This window comes from Theobroma cacao, chromosome 7 (genome assembly GCF_053813885.1).
Source record: "Theobroma cacao isolate CCN51 chromosome 7, ASM5381388v1, whole genome shotgun sequence".
Classification (NCBI taxonomy): Eukaryota; Viridiplantae; Streptophyta; class Magnoliopsida; order Malvales; family Malvaceae; genus Theobroma; species Theobroma cacao.
The window spans coordinates 9,275,224-9,301,105 of NC_142645.1; the positions used below are offsets into that span (position 1 = coordinate 9,275,224).

The window sequence follows — 25,882 nt, forward strand, 5'->3', positions numbered from 1 at the left end:
AATATAATAAAGATATGAATTGACTTTGAAACTTTACATAGATGATAAGTCCAAGTAGTTAAATCTAACAAAAAAAATTAACTTTTTAGGAAGTTATATAAAAGTGTAAAACTAATTAGTTTTACATAGATAAACTATTGATTTATAGTGATTTAGGCTTTTGTGTGCAAATTTTTCATATTTAACTGCAGTTGAAAATATGCGATCTTTGCTAATATATGTGTGTAATATTTTTGTTCAAAATATTGTATATAACTGTGAAATCTGTAAAAGTTCTATGCAGATGGATTTCTAAGAACACAAGTTAACGAAAAAATAAATAAATGCAAATTTATTATAGCGTGTTTTTTCCACTTGTTCAAAGGAAGATTTGATTTCAATTGCAGCCACAGAAATAATTAGCAAAGCAATAAAGATAACACTATCCTAACTCTTTTTTAATCTTTCTCGTTATACTGTTTTATACATAACATTCCAAAAAAAAAAGACTTTTTATACTTACAAACAATAAATATAAGATATGGAAATTGATCTATTTTTTAAAATTATATTTTATATATTTGCAATGAAATTTTGAAATTCCAAATTTTATAACATTATTTAAGAGTTTAAATATATATTTATTTATTAGGAGTTATATTAATCTCCCTACTGTGCAGATATACTTGGATGAATTAGAAAGAGATCTTTTCTGTTAGTTTCGCTACCAATTGGTCGGACAGATTTTCTTCTTTCTTGTTTGATTGCGTGGAAAATCACCCATGAGTCATTGAGCACTATGATAGACTTTGTGTTAAACGTGTCCTGCGGTTTGGGATTCAATGTGTTGACTGACTTTTCAAAAGAAGACTTGGTTTTAACAATAAATCAGAAAGAACATCATCATAGTGCTTCTTCACTACCTAAGCCCTTAATCTCCTTCTCTCCCGCTGAAATTTTAGGATGCTAAGAGTAAAACTTCCATTATTCGGCCTTACGGCCCCTGCTTTATCTCCATTCCCTGATGCATGCATCGCTAGAGGCAAACACAAGCACTGTGGCTCTTGTTTCTGTGGAAACATTAACATCACTTGCCCTTTTCGATTAAAAAGTCAGCCTCGTAGTTGTGGTTACAATCGTTATGGACTAGCATGCGAGAATAACCGCACCATTTTCGCCATGAAATATGGGAATTTCTATGTCCAACACATCTCTTATAGTGACGAAACCATTCAACTTTTAGATGTAAGTCTTCGCAACGGTAACTGCTCCATTCCTCATAGTTCCTATCCTTGTTACACCCCTTTCGTGTAAAAACTATATCTCTATCGAACCACCACTGAATATAGCATCATGTATCTCGTAAATTGCACGATACAAATCAACTACTCTTGGGTTTATATCGATGCTTTTCGTTGTACCAATACCCCTTCCTCTCGACCTTCTTACTTTTACATTTTGGATAAAAATACAGCAAAGTCTGATTTCCATGAGTCATGCACAGTCGAAGCCCAGGTTCCAATCATGCTTGCCAACATCACTGGCCTCTCTACTTCTGATATTTACACAAAGCTGTTGATGAGATTCCAACTCTAATGGTCCTCCTACGATTATGATGATGTTTGGCCGCGGTGTGACTCGATTGTTAACGTGTGAGGATTTTTTTTAAGTATTGCGAAATATTTGGTGTTATTTAGTTTTTAAAAAATATTAATTTTTTTTAGCACAAGTATGATAAAAAAACAAATATGAAAATTTTTAGTTTTTAATTGTTTTTAAAAAGTTGACTATATTTTTTTTGAAAAGCAAAGTTGACAATATTTTTAAATTACTTTTTTCACTATGTATATAAATTTGTATCTTACCCTTTAGTTATTTACTTATACTATAAATATGTTTTATGTTACATTAAAATGGAAGGATTTAAAACATTTTCAACAGTAAAAGTGTGCATTTCATTTGCCTTATTAAGGATTAACGTTTTTGATGTGCTTTCTTGAATATTAATTATAGATTGCTATCCTTGCTCCAACTATTGTTGCTTCCGCTGGCGATATATATTCAAAGCAACCTGGCTTTTCTGCTACCAGATATTTTCGGTGAACCAGTTAACGGTATTCTTTCTTTTCTGAGTTCATTACTAATTTGATTATTATTTGATTTGCCTTTACATTCCTAGTATCTACTAACACTTAATTTTCGAATTGGTAATATCTTAGGAGGAATCCAGATTCTTTGTCTTGCAATAGCAGGTACTAAATTCTACACTTATTTTTTTATTCTTAAATTCTATAATTATTATTATAATGATAGTAGGAATCTAAGATCCAGATTTACATCTATAATTTTTTATCATTGTAATAAATATCAAGCATATCGAACAGAAGACTATCCTTTCTCCAAAAAAAAAAGTAGAATATAATTAGAGGAGAGAAATCATTGAGACCTAGTTTAGCGTTAGAAATTTTTTATACTATAAAAATTAATCCAAATTATAAATAATTAATTATACATATGAGGATGTATTCACTTAAACCTATGTAAATCCAATTAAGTTTTACATGCCTTTTATATTTTTTTGTACGATTTATTTTTTGTTAATTTAACCATTGTATTTCATGCTCACTTAGATCATACCATGCCTAATTGTACGTCAACTGAACATGCCTAACTTTGATAGCAATATAATTTTAACTTTTAAATATTATATATTGAGAAAGATCAATATTCTCGACCAATAGGATGTGACTAACGCATTGACTTGAAACTTTACATGTATTGTGAGTATGATTAAAATTTTAAATTCAATAGTTGGTTTGTTAAAATATTAATCATATATGAAATTATACAATGTTGTAAAAATTAATTAATTTTACAGTACTGTAACTTGATCCTCTTGTATATGTATCTATCCAAGAGACTGCATACAAGAAAATCCACCATAAATGATTCATAAATAGTTTTGAACTACATTAATTAGGTTTTTTTTTAACTAGGTATTTTTATGATGTTGTGATGTTATTTTTGGTCAAAATAAAAATTATATGGGATAAGGTCTAAATTTACCATTCTATTTTGGATAATGGATCAAACGCATTACCATCTTTGAGCAGGTGTAATTTTGCCAGTATATTTTTAAATTAGTTAAAAAATAATCAAAAGTTAAAACTAACATTAACTTTTGACCAGTTTTGAAGTAAACTAAAATGTATAATGATAAAAATTACACTGGTTTAAGAATAAATAATAAATTTGATTCATCACCTTAAATAAAGTGCTGGTAAATTTTAATTGTATCCCAAATTATGTTATGAATTTTGTTTGGGAAAATATGGCAGCACATACCCATGTTGAATTACTAAATGATATGTGCATAATATATAATCATGTTGTCCAACTAATTAATTTATATATTGTTATTTTTTTTTTGGTGAAACAGGAATTCTATTACTAAGAACTTTTTTGGGAATATCATGCTTGATTGCATTGGTTATACGCAAATTAAGAAAGAGGCATTTGTCGATGGATGACGAGATTGAGAATTTTCTTTAGAATCAAAACAATCTAATGCCTATAAGATATTCTTATTCTGAAATAAAAAGAATGACGGATGGCTTCAAGAATAAATTAGGTGAAGAAGGATATGGCTATGTGTTTAAAGTAAAACTTCGAAGTGGTCAACTTGTTGCGATAAAATTGTTAAACAAATCAAAAGCTAATGGCCAAGATTTCATCAATGAAGTTGCAACTATTGGAAGGATTCATCATGTTAATGTGGTAAAACTTATTGGATTTTGTGTGAAGGGATCAAAACAAGCTCTTGTATATGATTTCATGAAGAACGGGTCCTAAGATAAAATTATATTTTCAAACTAAAATAACACTTTGAGTTGGCAAAAAATGTTTGAGATTGCATTGACTGGCTTGAGGTATTGAATATATACATAGAGGTTGTGAAATGCAAATTTTACATTTTGATATCAAGCCACATAACATTCTTTTAGATGAGAACTTTACTCCAAAAGTTTCAGATTTTGGCTTCGTAAAGTTGTATTCAGTGGATGATGATATTATTTCTCTCATAGCAGCACGAGGTACCCTAGGATATATGACTCCTGAATTGTTTTATAAAAATATCGGAGGCATCTCATATAAAGCTGATGTTTATAGTTTTGGAATGATGTAAATGGAAATTGTTGGAAGGAGAAAAAATTTGAATGCCTCTGCCGAATATTCAAGTCGAATTTATTTTCCATCATGGATTTATGATCGATTTGAAGAAGGAGATATCATTGAGCTTGGAGATGTGACGGAAAATGAAAACAAAATTATGAGGAGAATGGTAATAGTAGCCTTTTGGTGCATACAGATGAGGCCCACAGATCGTCCTTCAATGAGCAAAGCCTTCGAGATGCTTGAAAGTGAAGTTGAGCTCCTTGAAATGCCTCCCAAGCCTTCTTTCTCAGGAAATGTCAACTAAAGATAGTAAGAATTCAATAAACACGATAAATCACATCATTTATTACAAAAATATTAAGAAATATCTAATATATATTGTATGCTAAGCAATGTTTCACTACTTTATTACAGTACTTTTATAATATTTGTAGTCTTCCTTATCATCTTAATTCTTATATATAGAATCTGAAATATATAGAATCTTGAGTTGATTGATGCTGGCCTGTGTTCTCTTTTTCTGGTGGTTGAAAAGAATTCAAGTCATATTTTTCTCGTGGTTGTTGCGGTCTGGTTTTGTTTTTCTTTTTTTTTTTTTCTGATTTGTGTTTTGGTTTGGCTTTTTGAATCAGTGGTTGTGATTTCTGATCTTTGTCTGTGTCTCCTGATGCGTTTTCAAGGTTTTTTGAGGGGTTGAGTTGTGATTTATTCCCGGGTTGGAATGGTTGATGTGCTTTTGTTGAAGCCATGATGCTCCCTTGATTGACTTTCTTCTAAGGCTTTTCCTTTCAATGATTTTGTCTCTCCTCTGTTGCTTTGATCGTCATGTGTTTCTCGGTTTGGCTTGTGATGTTGATTTTTGAGTTGTTGATTTCCTGTGTCGTGGTGATCTTGGTTTGTTTATTGTTCAAATCTTGTGAGGGGTTTTTGTGTTTTGATTGGATCCTGGTCTTTTTTTATTTTTTTTGAGAGGTTTGTATTTGCTACTGCTTATCTCCATCCTTCTTTAGTGGAGACTTTTCATAGCTTTTTTGTGCTCCTTTCGTATTAACTCAATATGCTTTGCGTTTCAAAAAAAAAACAAAAGATAGAAGCCTTAAGCTTGAGGCATAACCTTCTCTCTTAATATGCTAAAAAAAAACTTAAAACAAGTAATATGTTGTAAAATATAACTTTAAAAGAGAATATTAGAGAGAAGTAGTAAGAATGCAAGAAAATCTTCTATTTCATTTCTTGTTTTAGTGCGTCTATTAACCATCAATTACAATGCATTTATTTATAGGCACACATTGATGGAGAGGAAATGAATTTACATAAATCGAAAGGACGAACTTAGTAGATAGAAATGTACATAGATTAAATGAAACTAAGAGATAAAGATGTACCAACATAAATATGTACATTGGATATGGAGAGATACATTGAATATTATGAAATACAATAGATATTCACATATATTCATAACACTTCCCCTTAAATGTCCATTGTACTACCTCATTAAAAACCTTAAGTCGGAAAAACCTAGTTGGACAAAAATCAGTCAGAAGGAAAAAAGAGTACAGTGCATGGTCCATAATTGCTCCTCTTCAATTGAGCCATATTGCCACTTTTAGGGTCTATCCCTTTAATGTCCATTATACTGCCTCATTCAAAACCTTAAGTTAAAAAAATACAACGGGACAAAAATACAATGCTCCCCCTCAATTAAGCCATATTGCCACTCTAGTGGTAAATTAATCTTGCATTTTGTTAACTTTTTGCATTCCAATATCATATACTAATTTCTCAAATGTTGACGTTGGCAATGATTTGGTAAAAAGATTTGTAAGATTATTGGTGGAGTGAATCTGTTTAATGTCAACTTGTTGACTTTCCTAGAGGTCGTGAGTGTAGAAAAATTTCAACAAGATATACTTGGTCCTATCACCTTTAATATATCCTCCCTTAACTTGTGCAACACAAACAACATTATCTTTATAAATTATAGTGGGAGAATTCGTAAATGGTGTTAAATAACAAGAATTATGAATATGCGTTATAACAAATCTCAACTAAACACACTTTTTTCTAGCTTCATATAAGGCAATAATCTCAAAGTGGTTGGAGGATGTAGCTACTAGCATTTGTTTAGTAGAGTGCCAAAAAATGGTGGTGCCGTTATAGCAAAATAAATAACCGGTTTGAGAGCAAGGCTTGTGCGGATCATATTTATATCCCGCATCAGCGAGTCCAACTAAACCAGAGTTAGTGGAATCCTTGGAATAATATAATCTCAAATCTATGGTTCCTCGGAGATAACGGAAGATATGTTTTTTTCCATTTCAGTGTCTTCGGGTTGGCTCAAAACAAAAACATGCCAACAAATTTTCTACAAAAGCGATATTCGATCTCGTACATTGTGCCAAGTGCACCAAAGCCCCAATTACATTGAGACATGGTACTTCAGAACCTAGTATCTCCTCATCAGGTTCTTTTAGGATGAAACGAGTCCTTTTGGGGATTAAGAGACCTTACAACCATAGGGGTCTTGATGGATGAACCTTGTCTATGTTGAAACATTTCAGCAATCTCTCAATATATGCTGACTGATGGACAAGTATTCCATTTGCTTTGTGCTCAAGTTCTAGACTAAGACAAAGTTGGGTTTTACGCAAAGTTTTAACTTCAAACTCTCTTTTCAAATATTCAACAGTTTTATATAACTCTTCTAAAGTTCTAATCAAATTCATATCGTCGACATAAACTGCTATTATAACAAATCCAATTTTCGATTTCTTAATAAACATGCATAGGCAGATAGGACCATTTTTGTACCCTTCCTTAATTAGGTACTCGTTTAAGCGTTGATACCATATGCGATCGAATTACTTTAAACCGTACAAAGATTTTTGCAACTTTGTTTACAATAAGTTTCAAGGAGTGTATACTTCAGGCATTTTGAATCTCTAAAGAATTTTTATATAAATATCGAAGTTGTTGTAACGTGCGGGTCTAGGAACCCGACCGCCAGACGCAAGCGAAAATTAAAATTGTTTGTTTAGGAGTCGCCACCAATTTTTTATATGTAGGTGTGATTGGTCACCTATTAATCCGATTCTAATCGACGAAGTCCTAAATTAATTTTAGGTCCGTCGAAAGAACCAAAACTGATCCACGTTTTTTTTTTTTTTAGAGACGGGGTTCGGGAGTGCGGTTATGCACGGAGAAGGGTTAGCATCTCCGTGGCGCCCGTTCCACGAACAGTACCATTTAATCTTAAGTTATCCTATTATAGCCTACTTTTAATTTAATCTCTACTTATTAATTAAATTTTTATTAAATTGACTGACTTAGTTTTTTTATTTGGTTTTACGTATGCACATGATGAAAGCGTAAAATGATGTCATGACTTTTTTATTTTAAGAAATGGAGTTGGTAATCTTTTATTGGAAAATCATTCGAAGACCATCCCAACGCTTTGGTGAAGTCTCGAAATTTTCCTCACCTGGAGATATCCCCAGAAGAACTCGTCTCTACAAACTCCTCGGGAAAATCCCATCATCGAAATTCCCGCACCATTTGCAAAATAAATGTGGCGTGCTATGACAGAATAAAATGCTGATGTCTACATGCACGCGTTTATTGACTTAGGTGGTTCATAATTCACCCAACTATGTATTTAATAATTTATCATTTTGTTTATATGTTTATTATTATTTATTATTTTTCTTCATGGATTATTTATTTATTTTTTTACATTTTTTTTGTTTTCTACTTAAATCCATATCCTTTAATTAACGTTTTTTTATTAATATTTTTCCTTGATTATATAACTTATCAAATAAATAGTTAATTAATTTATTTTTTTAACGATTAAATTAACTTTATTTAGTAATATTTATTTAAACTAATTAACTAATATAAGTTCAAAATACAATATTATGTAAATTTATTATTTTTTAATATATATTATTTTTTTAACAACGATTATTTGACTTAATGGGTATTGGAGTTTAGAGTTTGGATTTATCCCGACGCTTCGGTGAAAATCTGTCTCGAACTTTGCACCTAAGTAACCCACCCGAAAGAGGCAACTCTTTGCCCTTTTTAGGTGAAATCACTCAAATAACCATTTTATTTTTTATAATACTTGTATTTACATCATGTTTTTTTATTTTTATTTCTATTTATTTATTGATTTTTTAGACCAACCCTAGGAACTTTCCTAAATATTAATATTGATCCTAATTATATATATATATTTACTATTACAACCATTATCGTCTCTTTTTATTATTATTCTTATTTTTTGTTCAAATATTTGTTTATATCTATTTTTTATTAAATATTTACCCATATTTTAATTTACCACTTTATATTTTTTTTGTTGTTATTTTTCTACTTTAAAACATCACATAACTTTCATATTATATTTTATTTTATCCTAAACTAAATTTTAAACACTAAACCTTCTTGGATTACAAATGGACAGGCCCCAATAAACACAATCAGACCCAACAACAAGGATAAGGCTTTACCTGATTTGGGCTTGGACTAGCCCAAGAATGCTTGGGCTGTGAAGGGCCACAGCAGCCCACCAAAGCTCCCAACGAGCTTCTTTCAAAACGCACAGCTTTGTGCTTCAAGAACCCCTCTAAACGACGTCGTTTTAACGCTTCCTCCTTCAAAATTTTTATCTATGAAACGGCACCGTTTTGATGCCCCAAAACCTAGATATTTAAACTCCTTTTCTCTCCTTCCCTCTTCACTTTCTCTCTCTAAAACCACTTTCTCTGCCTTCTTCCTAAGAAAACCAAACACCCCTCCTTGTCTCTCTCCTCTGCCGCCACTTCCACCACTTCCCTTACCACCGACCAACGAAACTCCAGCCATCTCTCTCTCTTGAAGCCTTCTCTCTTTTCGATCGGTAGATCTAGCCCGGATCTCTCCCTTTTGTGCCTCTGGCCAACCAAAATCGGACCTTTCCTCTCTTTCCCTTTGGCGTCGCTCAAATCTAACCACCAGATCTGGGTTTGGTCAAATCGGGGCCTTTAACCCAAACCTCTCTCCTTTTTTATTTTTGGTTAATTTTATTGTGGTTAGGATAGCTAGCTGCTAGAACACTTAGGATTTTTGATTCTCTATGTTTTTGGGTTGCTTTTTGGTTTGAAAACTTTTTTTTTTTTGTTTGCAGATTGGTTCTCTATTTTTTGAATCATTTTTTTATGGCTTTTTGGTTTCTGGTTCTTGCTCTCTGATTTTGGCTTCTCTTTCTAGCTTTCAAAAACCCCCCCTCCCGAACGACTTGAAACCCCTCCTTTTAAGAAACTGGATTGTCCAAAATTTTGGACAATCCAGAGGTGAAATCATGCTCTTCTGAGCATGATTTCACGAGGCTCTGGCAAGCATGAGGGTTGGTAGCCGGAGGTGACCACTCCCCCCCCAAATCCGGCTACCTTTCAGGGGCTTCCATACCCTGTAATGATGGACTGGGGAAAGGGCTGAGCACACGCTCAGTCCCTTCCTGTTCATTCATCATTTCATTTTCATTTTATTTATTTATTTTATTTTATATTTTATATTTTATTATCATTTTTTATTTTAGAGGTGTCTACAGTTGCCCTTCTTTGTACATTCTTGAGAATCAAGGATAGTGCAAAGATGTAGACACCACATTTGACTTATCTTGGGGCAAGTTGATTTAATCAATTCGATCTAAACTCGACTTATCTCAAAATAAGTTCGATTTAAACAAAATTGAAATTTCTAGACTTAACCCATATTAGAACAAATTCGATTAAAATTCCTAGACTTAATCTAGGCTTGACCTATCTCACAATAGGTTCGATTTAAACAAAATTGAAATTCCTAAATTTGATTTAGGCTCGACCTATCTCACAACAGGTTTCAATTTAAAATTGAAATTCCTAAACTTAATCTAGGCTCGACCTATCTCACAACACGTTCGATTTAAAAATTAAAATTTCTAGACTTAATCTAGGCTCGACCTATCTCACAACAGGTTCGATTTAAACAAAATTGAAATTCCTAAACTTAATTTAAGCTCGACCTATCTTACAACAGGTTCGATTTAAACAAAATTGAAATTTCTAGACTTAATCTAGGCTAGACCTATCTCAAAACAGGTTCGATTTAATTCATAAATGCCAACTTAATTGGATTAACTTCACAATGAAAAACTCAAATCTTTTTATCAAAGTTCTACAACCTCAACATTTTAGGTCAGGTGGATTCCTACTTTTGAAGCTTGGGACATGAATTAATTTTGATTCTTGTTTTTAAAATGATCATGTGCATGGCTATTCATGTATGCATGATTGACATGATAGAATGCTTTTCATGTTTATGATTCATTAAGGTTCCAAGACCTTTCTCTTGCTTCATCCAATTTTTCACTACAGCTTTCAATGGCCTTTGTCTGTTTACTTTCCTTCTGGAGGCTTTAGGTAACTCCAGATTTTCCCTAAGCACCTTTTCTTTTGACATTTGACTTTGCCCCAAGTTTAAGGCTCTGCCATTCCTTTTCCTCATCATTAAGTCTTTTGTTGAACAATGAGTATAATTTCTTGCTTAATTAGTTTATTTCTTTTACCAGTCATCATTCATTTCTATGACAATCACTATGTGAATCATGGGATGGTAAATAACGAAAGGGTTAAAATAAAGAGGCGATGAAGAATTTCATATATGAGAAGTCAGATAATTCAAAGCAAAAAGAATTTACAAAGCAAACATTAGATCTTTAAGTAATGAACACTCAGACCATTTAGAGAAAACAATCTGATATTCGACTTCAAGAATTGTCCTTGATTGATGCTTTGAGCAAATCTGCAGGTTGCAGACTCCCTAACTTTCCCTGTTTTGCGAAATTGTAGAGCTCCATTCATAGTGTATTTCTATCTCAATCTTGTGTTCCATTTAAGCTGTCATCTTTAAATTTCATTCTAACTTCTTGCTTTTCGATCCTCAAGCAGCCCTTTTCGGGTTTTTAGCATGAGCCTCCTCTTTTAGGTATAAGCTACCCTTTTCGGGTTTTCAGCACGAACCCTTTTCGTTTTTTTCTTTAAACATAATACTTCTTCAACGCATCTGCATTTATCGAATTAGGCAAATCCTCCCCATCCATGTCAACCAAAAGCAAAGCTCCTCCTGGAAAAGTCTTCTTTACCACATATGGCCCTTCCCAATTCGGCATCCACTTTCCCCGAAAATCAGTTTGATTAAGGAGTATTCTCTTGAGAACCAACTCTCCTTCTCGAAACTGCCTGGGATGAACTTTTTTCTCGTATGCTCTCATCATCCTTCGTTGGTACATCTAGCCATGACAAAGAGCCGCAAGCCTTTTCTCCTCAATCAGATTCAATTGTTCGTAGCGAGAGCGAACCCACTCAATATCTTTCAATTTTGTTTCCATCAACACCCTCAATGATGGGATTTCTACTTCAACAGGTAGAACTACTTCTGTACCATATACTAATGAGTACGGAGTTGCCCCGGTGGAGGTAAGCACAGAAGTTCGATATGCATGCAAGGCAAAAGGAAGTTTCTCATGCCAGTCTTTATCAACTTCAGTCATCTTTTCGACAATCTTTTTGATATTTTTGTTGGCTGCCTCTACCGCTTCGTTCATCTTCGGACAGTAAGTTGTTGAGTTATGATGCTTGATCTTGAATTTAGCGTAAACCTCCTTCACCATCGCACCATTCAAATTGCTTGCATTATCAGTAATGATCCTTTCCGACAGCCTATACCGACATATGATCTCCCTTTGGATGAACTTGCACACCACCTTTTGTGTCATATTGGCATAGGAAGCTGCTTCTACCCATTTCGTAAAATAATCAATGGCCACCAATATGAATCGATGTCCATTAGAGGCTTTTGGAAAAATAAGCCCATTCACATCCATTCCCCATATTGAAAACGGCCAAGGCGTTGTGAAAACAAGCAATGGGGCTGGTGGAGCATGGATTCTATCTGCATAAACTTGACACTTGTGACATTTTCGAGCAAAGTTTATGCAATCTGATTCCAATGTCGATCAATAATAACCAGCTCTCATAATTTGTCTAGCCAACATACGTCCATTAACATGAGCTCCACAAGTTCCTTCGTGGACTTCTTTCATTATTTTGTTGGCTTCCGTAACATCCACACATCTCAAAAGTACTTGATCTCGACTCCTTTTGTAGAGCACTTCTCCGCTAAGGAAGAAACCCATTGCTAATCTTTTAAGAGTTCGCTTGTCATTGTCCGTGACATTCTCAGGATATGCCTGGTGCTTGATGTATTACATGATATCATGATACCACGGCTTACCATCAACCTCTTCCTCAACATTCAAGCAGTGTGTGGAGACTTCACGGACTTCTAACTCAAAAGGGCGTACATCAGCCGCTTCTTTTATTTTGAACATTGCTGCGATAGTGGCCAAAGCATCAGCAATCTGATTTTCTTCTCGAGGCAAATGGTTGAAGCTGATTTCCTTGAACTGTTTGCTTAATTCTGCAACCAGCTTTTTATATGGAACTAGTTTAAAATCTCTAGTTTCCCATTCGCCTCTCATTTGACATATCACCAAAGCCGAATCTCCATAAACATCTATCGCATCGGCCTTCATCTCAATTGCTGCTTGTAGTCCCATTACCAACGCCTCATACTCCGCTATATTATTAGTACAATTGAAATTCAATCTCGCCGTGGCTGGATAATATTTTCCATTTGGAGAAATCAATACTGCCCCAATTCTGTGCCCCAAAGCATTGGATGCTCCATCAAAATACATCTTCCATGGATTAAGTTCATTGGGACTGTCCTTTTCTATGTGCAAGACGACCATCAAATCTTCATCTGAAAAATCGAAACTTACAGATTCATAATCCTCATTAGCTCGATTTACAAGAAAATCAGCGATGGTGCTCCCTTTGATTGATTTTTGAGACACATACACAATATCATACTCAGACAATAGCACTTGCCATCGAGCTATTCTTCCAGACAGGAAGGGTTTTTCAAAAATGTACTTGATAGGATCTAATTTCGCCACCAACCATGTTGTGTGATACAACATATACTATCGGAGCTTCTGGGCGGTCCATGTTAGCGCACAACACATCTTTTCGACCGTAGAGTATTTGGACTCATACTCCGTGAATTTCTTGCTCAAGTAATATACGGCCCGTTCTTTCTTTCCAGTTCCATCATGTTGTCCTAGTACACATCCCATAGAATTCTTGTTCACAGTCAAATACAAAATAAGAGGTTTTTCAGCCGTCGGTGGCACCAACACCGGTGGATTTGTGAGATATTCTTTGATTTTATCAAAGGCTATTTAACATTCTTCATTCCACTCTCCTGGGTCTCGTTTTCGAAGCAGCTCGAAGATTGGATCACATTTGCAGGTGAGCTGGGATATAAATCGAGCAATGTTGTTCAACTTCCCTAAAAATCCTCTCACTTCTTTTTGCGTTTTGAGAGGTGGCAGCTCTTGAATAGCTCGTATCTTATTCGGGTCTACTTCAATTCCCTTTTCACTTGCTATGAATCCCAACAATTTCCCAGAGGTTACACCAAAAGTACATTTTGCAAGATTCAACTTGAGCTAAAACTTTCACAATCTCTCGAACAGCTTCTTGAGATTGACAATATGATCCTTTTCTGTATGAGATTTTGCAATCATGTCATCCACATATACCTCTATCTCTTTATGCATCATATCATGAAACAAACCTACCATTGCCTTTTGATAGGTGGCACCTGCATTCTTCAATCCAAATGGCATCACTTTGTAACAAAACGTTCCCCACATGGTTACGAATGTTGTTTTTTCCATACCTTCGGGTGCCATCTTGATCTGATTGTAACCAGAAAAACCATCCATAAATGAGAACAAAGCATGCTTTGTTGTGTTGTCCACAAGAGTATCAATATGTGGCAAAGGGAAGTTATCCTTCAGACTTGCTCTATTCAAATTCCTATAATCGACGCACATTCGAACTTTTTCATCTTTCTTAGAAACTGGAACTATGTTAGCCACCCATTCAAGATACTTAGCCACCTCTAAGAATCCAGCATCAAATTGCTTCTTTACTTCTTCTTTAATCTTTAGCAACATTTCTGGCTTCATCCTTCTCAACTTCTGTTTAATAGGCTTGCAATCCAATCTCAAAGGTAACTTGTGGACAACAATGTCAGTATTAAGACCTGGCATGTCCTGATATGACCAAGCAAACACATCTACATATTCACGGAGCAGTTCTTCTAGCTTCTGCCGTTCACTGGATGATAGCGAGGTGCCAATCTTAACCTCTTTCTTTTCTTCCCCATTTTCGAGGTTAATCATTTTTGTGAGTTCCTGATGAGGTAAAATCTCCCTTTCCTCCTGTTCCAACATTCTCGACAAATCAGGAGGTAAGCCATAGTCATCCACCTCTTCTTCATTTTTCAATTCACCAACATTCGGAATCATCGTAAAATCGATATTCAAATCGTTGTCTAGATTGTCTTCGTGTTCATCATTTAAAGACCTGCAAACAGGTGAAATTGGACACGTGTATGGGCAAATATTTATTGGCTAAAAGAATAGATGAAAGGAAATATGCAAAAAGGTTGATGAATTATGAAACACATTATGCATTGTCATTTATTTAAATGATGAAGGTAACAGAAAGCCCTACTTAAACAAAAAATTACTCTTAACACCCTTGGGCATAGGCATTTAGATAAAATTGTTCATTACATTTCCAAAAACTTAAAGATGATGGGCAATTCTGTGGCTATCCAATTGGTTAACTCCTCTCCTGGCAGTACTGGACACACCACAGGGATCTTCTCGTTAGGTTCTTCATCATTGATCATATGGATTGATAGCTCACCAAACATCCATAGAACCTGATTGACCTTCGTTGGTGCTTCGGGATGAATGAAACCTGCAGAGCGAAAAGTCTCATATAAGTGCGAAATTATCTGTTTCCCAAATTCTTCTTCCTTTCCTTCAAGCTGAGCCATCCTTTTAATTTTCTTTTAAGCTGCCAATTTCCTTTTCTCTTCTTGGGTAGGCTTATACCCCAAACCAAACCTTTCTTCATTCTTGATTGGAGTCAAAGGACAGCTAATTCCTTGTAAATTCTTTCCTAACCCCAAATCGACACGTCATCTTTTACCCACTGTCTGCTTAACCCCCATTTTAGTTGCTACTGACAAACGAGGAGTCGGTATCACTTTTTTTCCCCCACATAAGTAGCATTAACAAATTCAAAAGATCCGAAAGAGCATTCTGTGACTTCTTCTGCCGCCTCTACATAGGGAGCAGATGATGGTTGAATAGCTAGTATGTCTTCCTCCGCAGATACACTTATCAGTTGGCCCTCAACTATGAATTTAACTTTTTGATGAAGGGAAGATGGTATGGCTCCTGCCATATGAATCCATGGACATCCTAATAAGCAATTGTAAAACGGGGCAATGTCCATGACTTGAAATTGGACCTCAAAAATGCAAGGGCCAATTTTTATCGGTAGTTCAATGTCCCCTACCACCTCTCTTGTAGTCCCACCAAAGGCCCTTACAACCATGTGGCTGATTCTCATATAAGATACATCTACTGGCAACTTAGTTAAGGTAGAGCGAGGCATGACATTTAAAGCTGAACCATTGTCGACCAAAACCCTAGGTACGGCATGGTCCTTGCATTTGATGGTAATGTACAGAGCTTTGTTACTTCTCCGACCACTCGATGGAATTTCTTCATCATTAAAGGTAATAAGTTCCCCACTGTAACGTTCCCCACGATGTGGTCTAACTTTTCCACTGATATATCTTGTGCCACATAAGCTTGGTTTAAGACTTTAAGTAGCACATTCTTGTGTGCTTCCGAATTCAAAAGCAAGGACAAAAGTGAGATGCGAGCAGGCATTCTAGTTAATTGTTCTACCACACTGTACTCACTATGTTTGATAAATTTGAGAAATCCACCCGTTTCTTTCTCGGTAATAGGTCATTTGACCTCATTGTTCGGAATGACTACAGATTCGACAACTTGATCCTTGGAAAAGGTATCTGCTTCCTTCAGGCCTCCATCTCCCTGTGCCAGTTTCCCTTTTCCAACTCTTTCTGCTATCTCCGGGGAATAACATCACCCACTTCGCGTTATACCCCTCACACCAGTTAAATCTTCAAAAGACGTTTGAGAGGGGGATGAAGTTGTGCCCAAAATATTACACTCATAATTTCAAGGGACAGCCTTTTCGCTCTTGTAAGGGAACGGGCTGGGGACTTCGATGGTGATACCACTTCTGATCATAGTAGGGGATGTGTCATTCGTCGGGCTCCTGTTTTCTTCATAGAAGATGGTGAGAGGTTTAGGTTTGTTCGCCCCAAATGAACTTGATGCCACTTCAGCTGGGGTGTCTTCATTTATGGTTTCGACCAGATCCTCTTTGCCTTCTTCATAAAACTCGATTTTTGACAAATCCATCAACTCTTGCAACTTACGATGGAAGTCGTCACAATTTTGAATGGAATGTCCAACAACCCCCATATGAAATTTACAAGAATGGGTGAGATCATGCCCTACTTCTTTTATGTCTATCAATTTTGGAGTGATGGCTTTTATTTTGGACAACGCCTCAAACACTCTTTCCATTGGCGTTTGAATCTGGTCGACATTCTTTTTGACCCTTCGAATCATCCCTTCATGTATTGCATTCACTGTCGGACCTCCATGGTTAGGACAGGGATTCCCATTAACATTTAAACTGTCCTTTTTGGTAAAATTTAAAAGTCCTGCCTTAATGAGTGCTTGGACTTTATGTTTTAAAGCAGTATAATTCTCGGTGGAGTGCCCTTGAATTCCAAAATGGTAATCACAATGCGTATTCGGGTCATACCATTTCAAGAAAGGTGGTCGGAGTGGTTCTAAAGGGGTTCAAGTAAGGAGTCGATTTTCAATAAGTTGTGGCAACAATGTAGTGTAAGGGACTGGAATAAGATCAAACTTTAGTTTTTTTAGGGTAATTTTAGGTCCTCTTTGACCATTACCAGAATTATTGGTTGAAGTTACCGATCTTGATGGTGGAGCATGTGGGAGAACATTGGTTTGAAACATTGGTTGTGGGGCAGGTTGGTACACATATGGATTTTATGCGATATTGCCTATGTTTGGATAGAATGGTTGGTATGGGGGGTACGGGTGATATAGGCTAAAGTTGTGGGCTTGTTGGCTGTTGTGAGCAACTGCTTGTACATCCCCTTCTTTTTTCTTGGGCGTACTCCCTTTCTTTGAGCTGACAACTTCATGCCCTTCAATTTTCCCACTTTTGATAGCTCTTTTTATTATTTCTCCGGATAAGACCAAATTCGTAAAGTTTTTTATGACATTGTCGATCAAGCGCTCATAGAATGGAGCTCGGAGTGTGTTTATGAACAACACAGTCATTTCTTTATCAGTGAAAGGTGGCTGAACTTGAGCTGCTGTATCCCTCCACCTTTGGGCATATTCCTTGAAGCTCTCGCTTTGCTTATTTTCCATAGTCTGCAATGACAACCGATCAAGGGCTAATTCAGCCACATGCTTGTATTGGGCTATGAAGGTTCTTACTAGATCTTTCCAAGTCTTAATACGATTTCGATCTAGCTGTACGTACCACCGAGCAGCTGACCCAGTCAAGCTATCTTGAAAAAAATGGATCAGTAGCTTGTCATCATGAGATTGTGCAGCCATCTTCCGACAATACATAGTAATATGTGCCATAGGACACTTTGTTCCATCATATTTTTCAAATTCCAGAACTTTGAACTTGGCCGGGATCAGTACATCAAGCACTAAGCATAGCTCGGTTGCATCCATGGTACCGAACCTATCAACTCCTTCGATAGCACGAAGACGTTCTTCCAACAAATCATACTTTTTCTTATCTTTTTCATTTTCTCCTGTCTGTGATGAGCTTTTCCTTAATTTTTCTTGCTCTTTTGGATCGTCTAAATCCGGAACGTGTATTGGTTCAGCAGGATTTGTTCCAGAATTTGACCCAAATTGTCCATGAGTCGATTGATGGTATATTGGGGGTGGTACATTGTAATAAGCAGGTGGTATCGCTTGAGGATGGACCCTTTGAAAAGTTTGGGCATGGGGTGGAGTGAACCCTTGGGGATAAGGTGGATCATCCCTTGGGTTTTCGGTGTCTTGTGCTGTTGGATTTTCTGGTGGAGCTGGCTCTTCGATCACTCTTTTTCCTTTACTCAAACTCATCATCAATTCCATCATCTTTGCCAACTGTTCTCTCATTTCTTCCTGAGCTCTTTCCATTCTATCCATTCGCTCTCTTTGTTATTCTTCCATGATCCTTGCTCGCCTACGCATATTATGAATACGTTGGTCACTTAGCTTAGGTGGTCGAGCTATTTTTGGAACCTTATTGTGATCATAAACATGAATTAGATGTATATTTGATGCATGAATAAAATGAAGAAATGAATCCATTATCTTTATTTACAGGTGAAGATATTATTGTCATGAGATGATGATTTATGCATGTATGAATGATCATGTACTAAAAATATTCGTCACATGATACCTAATCAACAAAGTCATCCATTGCATAAGATATTGTCTTGATTACAATTCAGGAGTCATCTAGAAATATTCACCAATTTTATTATAATGGCTATACACCTCATCTAAATACTTAATCAACCGCTGCTCTTGTTTCCCTATTGAAAAGATCTGGCTCCTTAATATGTCCGTCTTTCAAGCCATGCTTCTCGCCTTGTAAGCCGCCTCCCTCATTTGCCAAACCAAGTAATCCATCTGGTCGTGTTTTTCTATATAAGCTTGTCTGTAAGATTCACCCCACTCTCGAATTCGGGTGCTCTCTTGCTTGAGGAGTTCACATTCTTGTTGATAAGTCTTCATGACCCCTTCAAGCTCTTCATACTCTTGTCTTAGTAATTGGATGGACTCTTGCTGGAATCGCACTTGATTTTTCAGTCCATCATTGTATGCTTGAAGCTCATTGCCTTGGTTTTCTCTCACTTGTATTTCCCTTTGAAGTTCACTGGTTGTGGCAAAAAATTTCCCTTCCCAATCACTATCTATTTTTCGGACCTTTTTTTTTTGTTCAATTACTTCTTTCTTCATCTTCTCACACTCTTTTTTGAGGTCTTTATACCGTTGCTTCTAATTGGCATTTTCAGCTTCAGACTTATTTCGAGCCAACTCACTTTCAAGTAAAGCATCTCGTGGTTCCGGATCAACTGGGCTATGCAGTGCATCTTCCTTCGGATATACCACATCCTTAACTCATTGGTCGTGTCATATCTGATATCCGGTAGTTACTTCATCAGTGTATCTCCCTTGGTTGACTCAGCTGGTTTTCTTCCAAGCTAGCGCAATCTCCTCAATCCTTTTCAGAAAGTCCGGCTCTCCATAAGCAAACTCCAAAGTATTAAGTCGGTGCGTCATCGGCACAAACTGCTCTGACCCAAATTGTCTTCTCACCATGATTGGGGCATAGTTGATTGCTCCCCATGGCCCCATTAACGGCACCCAAGGTTCATTTTCGCATTTGTACAAGACCGAGTGATGCGGCATCCACGGAGCTCTCCACGTTACTTCCACACTCATGAGTTTTCGAAGTCTAGAAATCCATTGCTCCTTAGTCTTATTTTCTGGCCATTCACTCTCACAAAATTCTCTAATATGGGCAGTTCCCGGATGAAATGGCTTCTTGAACTTCTTGACCTTGCATTCAAAATGACTTACTATCCATATGGAAAGAAGTTGTGCGCATCCCACAAATCGTCTTTCCCCTTTTCTTCGACAATAATTCAGTGATCTGAGAGTTTCTGCTAGAATAGAGGGTGAAGGATTAACCTTGTTGATGACTTGCTCGAAGAAATCTATAATTCTGACCTCTATATGTCCCAAGACTTTGGGAAAGATCACTAGCCCATATATTCCCAAGGCCATCGCAAGCTGTCCTTGCTCGGTGTCCTAATGCTTCATGATATAGCTACGTAGAAAACTCCATGGGATACATTCATTGTCCCCTTCTTTCCTTAGATTTTGATCAACTTCCGCCGGGGTAATACCCATCATCTTGGCTAACTTTCGCCTATGTCCGGTCTTTTATCCTCTCCAATATACCTTGTCCGAATTATCAAGATCGATTTGTAGGAGAGCCGAGTACTCTTCGATTATGGGGTCATATCCACTTCATTAAACACGAAGCACCTATACGACGGATCCCAAAATTGCACAACGGCCTTCAACAACTGTTCATCAATCTGAACCTTAAGGAGCCGGGCTATGTGACAATATTTTCTATCAAAATTCACCCGAGTGGTGGCCCCCCACTTATCCCATATGTCGAGCAAATCGGTGAAGTCGTTTTATTTAAGATCAAGGTGGACTCTATCAGGTAGTGATGAGATGTGATCTTCTAACAAGCAATCTCCCTCACTTTGCTGGGCACTCGCTATGTGCTGAGTCACTTCGTATATTCCATCGTAACCTGAAGATGGCCATGATGACTCCATGTATGCAATTGGATCTACTCTGTTAATGGTTGTCAAGTGACAAATACTTTTCCTATTATGATGCAAATATGCATATGACAAAAAGTTCAAGTTAGTACTATAAACAAGAATTCCAACAGATGAATGAAAGTAATTAATAACATGATACCTTTATTACTTTGCGGAGAAGAATTTAGAACAAGGGGATTATGAAAATTCTTTCATGGGTACCTAGTCAAAAGGTATATTCTCACGGGTGAAGCTCTACTTAAGCAAAGGCAACTTTCGGTATTTTACATGTTGAGTTTGGGTTGAAAATGGAGCTAAAGGTTCCCAGATCGCTCCTCACTGTCGTTCATACGGACTAGTAAGGCACCCTGGTCCTCACCCATTATAGGCTTCAAACGGACTAGGTTCGATCTGAGTGGGAGTCTTTATTTAGTAATATTTATTTAAACTAATTAACTAATATAAGTTCAAAATACAGTATTATGTAAATTTATTATTTTTTAATATATATTATTTTTTTAACAATGATTATTTGACTTAATGGGTATTGGAGTTTAGAGTTCGAATTTATCCCGATGCTTCGGTGAAAATCTATCTCGAACTCCTCACCGAAGTAACCCACTCGAAAAAGGCAACTCTTTGCCCTTTTTAGGTGAAATTACTCAAATAACCATTTCATTTTTTATAATACTTGTATTTACATCATGTTTTTTTTTATTTTTATTTCTATTTATTTATTGATTTTTTAGACCAACCCTAGGAACTCTCCTAAATATTAATATTGATCCTAATTATATATATATTTACTGTTACAACCATTATCGTCTCTTTTTATTATTATTCTTATTTTTTGTTCAAATATTTGTTTATATCTATTTTTTATCAAATATTTACCCATCTTTTAATTTACCACTTTATATTTTTTTGTTGTTATTTTTCTACTTTAAAACATCACACAACTTTCATATTATATTTTATTTTATCCTAAACTAAATTTTAAACACTAAACCTTTTTGGATTACAAATGGACAGGCCCCAATAAACACAATCAGACCCAATAACAAGGATAAGGCTTTACCTGATTTGGGCTTGGACTAGCACAAGAACGCCTGGGTTGTGAAGGACCACAGTAGCCCACCAAAGCTCCCAACGAGCTTCTTTCAAAACACACAGCTTTGTGCTTCAAGAACCCCTCTAAACGACGTCTTTTTGACGCTTCCTCCTTCAAAATTTTTATCTATGAAACGGCACCGTTTTGATGCCTCAAAACCTAGATATTTAAACTCATTTTCTCTCCTTCCCTCTTCACTTTCACTCTTCACTTTCTCTCTCTAAAACCACTCTCTCTGCCTTCTCTCTAAGAAAACCAAACACCCCTCCTTGTCTCTCTCCTCTATCGTCACTTCCACCACTTCCCTTACCACCGACCGGTGAAACTTCAACCCTCTCTCTCTCTCTCTTGAAGCCTTCTCTCTTTTGATTGGTAAATCTAGCCCGGATCTCTCCCTTTTGTGCCTCCAGCCAACCAAAATCAGACCTTTCCTCTCTCTCCCTTTGGCGTCGCTCAAATCTGACCACCAGATCTGGGTTTGGTCGAATCGAGGCCTTTAACCCAAACCTCTCTCCTTTTTTTATTTTTGGTTGATTTTATTGTGGTTAGGATAGTTGGCTGCTAGAATACTTAGGATTTTTGATTCTCTATGTTTTTGGGTTGCTTTTTGGTTTGAAAACTTTTTTTTTTGTTTGCAGATTGGCTCTCTATTTTTTGAATCGTTTTTTTTTTTTTTGGCTTTTTGGTTTCTGGTTCTTGCTCTCTAATTTTGGCTTCTCTTTCTAGCTTTCAAAAATCCCCCATCTAGAACGGCTTGAAACCCCTCCTTTTAAGAAACTGGATTGTCCAAAAATTTGGACAATCTAGAGGTGAAGGTTCTGGCAAGCAGAAGGGTTGGTAGCCGGAGGTGACCATTCCCCCCCAAATTTGACTACCTTTCAGGGGCTTCCATACCCTGTAATGATGGACTGGGGAAGGGGCTGAGCACATACTCAGTCCCTTCCTGTTCATTCATCATTTCATTTTTATTTTATTTATTTATTTTATTTTATATTTTATATTTTATTATCATTTTTTATTTTAGAGGTGTCTACAGAAGTCTAATGAACCATATAGATATGCTGTCACAACGTCCATAAGACGCATTTCTAGTTTTTCAGAAACTACTAAGCTAATAAGGAAACGAAAGATAATCATATCCATTACAGGTGAATATGTCTTATCATAATCAATCCTAGGTTTTTAAGAGAAGCCTTGGGCAACAAGTCGGGCTTTATACCTCACGATCTTATTTTTCTCATTTCGTTTCATGAAAAAGACCCAATTGTATCCAATGAGCTTTACATTGTTGAGGTTCAAGATACAGGCCCGAAAACCTCTCACTTAGCTAAAGAAGCTAATTCAACCTAGATTGCTTCCTCCCACTTAGGCCAATCTTGCCTTTGACAATATTCGATAATAGATCATAGTTCATAATCATTGTTTATAATCTCATGAGCAACTAAGAGTGCAAAAGCATCATCGATGATTATCTTATTCAAATCCCAAACCTCATTACAATATGTAATGAAAATCTCAGTATTCTTAGGGTCAGTGGTCTTTTCATGGATTTATGCCTCTTCAAGGGCAATAAGCTCTCTTAGAGTAAGCTTAACACCTCGCTTTGCTAGAGTGGATTCCTAATTCCTCTGCTTTTGTTTTCAAGGGACAGTGTTTTTTTATCCTATTTGTCTTCTGCACTTCAGGTGTAAGCCATTTTGATCCATTTCAGCTTGTTCTTCAAGAACAGCAATCCTAGTTGGAACTATCACAGCTAGAATATGAGACTTTGTAATCTTGACAACATCATTAAATGCATCAAAAAGTCTATTGGCAATAGCTTACAAATAGACTATACGCTACACCTCATTTTCATATTCAAGAGTTCTTGGGTCTAAATGGGATAGATTTTTCTCATTCCAAGAGAAAATCTCAACTGGTTGTTGCTTCCTAGGCATGGAAGCCTTAAATATCCCAATCAGTTGAAACACTGTTTCATTGAAATGACAATCCGCAAATTTGATGGTAAAAGGATCACCTATTGTTGGTTCAAGAACCTAATAATGAATAGTGAATCAAACCCAACGTAAATGCCCAAATGGTGTTGGGGAACCATTTTAGTCCCTTTTAGCGGTGCTACAAGCACCTACACAGCGTAACCAAAGGTCCGTAAATGTGAAATGTTTAGTTCATAGCCTAGAACCAACTACATGAAAGACTACAGGAGACTAGCAGTGGGGTGAATGTAATTAGTGCAGCCGCATGCAAAATAGCATAACCCCACGCTAAATAGTTAAGCTTTGTCCTCAATAATAGAGTATGAGTGATAATTTGGATGTGTTTAATTAAGGATTCTGCCAATCTGTTCTGAGAATGAACATGTGGAATCAGGTGCTAAACCTCGACCCCCAATGAAGCACAATATGCATTAAATCTCTTTGATGTAAATTCACCAACATTATCCATCTTTTTGCTCTTGATTGGATAATCAAGGAAATGTGCGCAAAGCTTTATAATCTGTGCAAGTAAACGTATAAATGCAACGTTGCATGTAGATACCAAGCAAACATGGGACTATTTGCAGGATGTGTCCATTAATACCATGAAATATCTGAACGGCCCACTTACTGGTTGTATTGATCCACAAATATTACCTTAGATTGTTTGCAAGAATGAAAGGGATTCAAGATTCACCTTTGTCATAGAAGGTTTAGTAATGAGCTTTCCTTATGAACAATTTTCACAAGTATAATCTTTAGACAACAAAATCTTTTTATCCTTTAAAATGTGCCCTCTAGTGTTGTGGATTATCCTACATATCATTGTCGTTTCCGAGTGACCTAGGCAATTATGCCAAAGTCCAAACTCATCGAGATTTACCAATTTCTAAGACATAGTAGCTTAGGATTCACTTATTCGAGTCTACCTCGACCCTAAATTCCCATATCAATGATGAGTTAGTTTATTTTGATATCATTTATCACGCGTTTACATTTACAACCTAAATGACATGTCTATTATTGATGTAAGTCCTTATTTATAAATAGAAAACTCATCTGATCTCTTACTATGTAGGATCATGACACTCACGTTCTAATTTGAATTTCAATTCGCTACTTAATGCAACCAACACAAATACTATTCCGGTGTGTATCCAAAAAATGCCCTAGGTTCAAATTCTCTTTTGGGAGGAAGGTTTGGGTTTTGAATTGGTCGAAAGGTGGCTAAGGAGGAGAAGGTTTTTTAAGGGATATTGGGGCCATGCACAAAAATAGTGCCGTTTTGAGAAAAAAAAAAAAGGAAGAGAGGAAAGAAGAGAACGAACCTAAGCAACCTTGGCCCAAGTTATGGCCCAATTTGTGAATTAAAACCAAGGAGGTTCAAGCCCAACGTAGTTGGATCTTTAAGGTATGATTTGAGTTTATTTTGTTATATTTTGAGCTTATCATTTATTATTTTATTATCTGTAATGTATTTAGTCATTTTTTATTTTATTTTTAATATGTTATTTTGATAAATATTTAATATTAATAAAATTATAAATAAATAAAATTACTATTTGAATTAATTCTTGACAATGGAATTTTATTTGAATTATGTATCAATATTTTTTAAATTGATTTTCTTAAGGTGAGGAATAATTTGAGACTCCACCAAAGTGTTGGGAGAGCATATTAAAATTTATTCCAACATCCAAGTTACTTCACATAATCATCAAATAAAGAAATGTTTGTATTTTTTTTCTGCTACCTTGGCTTGTTTTGTTTCTACTATTTCTCTACTTCCCTATATGCTACCTCAGATGAAATAAAATGTTCCTCACCTTTCAAAAAAAATGTAGAAAAAATGTTAATTTTATTTTTCTCTTATTTTTACAAAGAAAATGTATTATATTTTATGTTATATTTTTTATATGTATGTAAGTATGTATGTATTCAATTATATATGTATATATCTATAGTATTAGCTGTTTAAACTTTTTTTGTGCAATTTTTTTTCATACGTATGTAAAAACTTACAAAAGTACAGTCTTTGCCATTATATATATATGCATGTAAATCTCTCTTTATTTGTAATTTTTTTTGTCCAAAATATTCTATCCTAATTAAAATA

The 25,882-nt window shown here is 35.7% G+C and overlaps 2 pseudogenes across 1 annotated transcript; one reads left to right on the forward strand and one right to left on the reverse strand.

Annotated features, from left to right (window-relative positions):
• The first annotated feature begins 894 nt into the window (after nucleotides 1-894).
• LOC18594382 (uncharacterized) lies at nucleotides 895-4,307 on the forward strand (annotated as a pseudogene). The gene is made up of 4 exons (XR_016027418.1): nucleotides 895-1,631; nucleotides 1,993-2,093; nucleotides 2,199-2,231; nucleotides 3,419-4,307. The product of XR_016027418.1 is annotated as an uncharacterized LOC18594382 (transcript).
• Nucleotides 4,308-11,218: 6,911 nt separating this feature from the next.
• LOC148761637 (uncharacterized) lies at nucleotides 11,219-18,001 on the reverse strand (annotated as a pseudogene).
• Nucleotides 18,002-25,882: the final 7,881 nt, after the last annotated feature.